We start from the raw sequence: 1,336 nt of genomic DNA, 5'->3' as shown, positions 1-1,336 counted from the left end.
AGGGTACTCATGATGGTCAACGGAAATTTACTAACCTTATGCCAGCAACTGTCAACCCAGTAGTCCTTGTACTACAGGCAGACAAATGACAAAAGCGAACTCTCAAAGCACGGAGGGAGCAGAGCTCAGTACAACTGGCAGGTTACTGAGACAGCTACGGAGGGAAATTACATAGGGTTATGGTTCTACTTATGAACCTAACTATATTAAAATAAGGTTGGAACCTCAAGGGGATTATCTTACTGACCAGCAGAGAGTTTGCTGCATTTGCCTTTTTACCAGAGGTATTCATCATCTATATGTGTATTAAATGTACTTTATCCACCATGATAAAGGAGAAAGTAAGCCAAAAACATACTTTTGTTATTCCAGATTGCCACAAAGCATAAATAGACCCACGATAGAACAAAGAAAAAAGTTTTGAAGGGCATCAGCAATTACAGTGCTGTGAGAAGGGAGAGGGGAAACAAAACTAGTAATGGAGAATGGTAAGAAGAGAAAAGGAAAAGAAATTGCTCTCCTGGAGCTTCATAGTGGGTACACATTTCTTACAGAAGGAAGCTGAAGCCAATATGGTAAAGAAGATACAGATACTCAAAGCCTGGGCCATGGAATTGAAAATGAAAAATCTTTATAGAAAAGAGATTCTTAAAAGAAGAGATTTTACACCACTGGAACTTTTCTGTAGGCAGTAGGCTTCTTCCACAGAAGTTGAATCAAGTTCTTCTAAAAAAGAGTGGAATAATTAGGACAATCCAAAAGCATTTGGGAATGTAGAGAAAAGGGCTGCTGGCCAAAGAGGAAAGATGTAAGGTAATGAGGCAGGAGATAGATGGGCTCCAGGCTAGACATTTACAACAGGCCTCCTGTTCATACTTCCTGAGGTGAGAAAAAGATGGGTTTCAGGCCAGACATTCACTACTAGCCCTCTGTTTACATTTCCTGAGGCAAGAGACCAGTGGGCTCTGGACTATATATTTATGACTGGGCTCCTGTCTACATTTTGAGATCTGCATTTCGATATAAGAAACAATAACAGAAATAAGATAGATAACCAGACATCGGACATTTTTATGGCAGGGACAGAGAGGGTCTAAACCCTGTTAAGAGATCAAGAGGTCATACACTTCTCATCTTTGGGGCAAGTGAGACACTACACATGTGCAAAAGGCTTCACGGGGTCAAAAAGGCAGGGGAGGGCTTCCCTAGTGGCGCAGTGGTTGAGAGTCCGCCTGCCCATGCAGGGGACACGGGGTCGTGCCCCGGTCCGGGAAGATCCCACATGCCACGGAGCGGCTGGGCCTGTGAGCCATGGCCACTGAGCCTGCGCGTCCGG

The sequence above is a fragment of the Lipotes vexillifer genome, unplaced genomic scaffold (assembly GCF_000442215.2).
Source record: "Lipotes vexillifer unplaced genomic scaffold, Lipotes_vexillifer_v1.1 scaffold82, whole genome shotgun sequence".
NCBI lineage: Eukaryota > Metazoa > Chordata > Mammalia > Artiodactyla > Lipotidae > Lipotes > Lipotes vexillifer.
The sequence above is the reverse complement of the archived record's forward strand: the minus strand, read 5'-3'. Positions refer to the sequence as shown.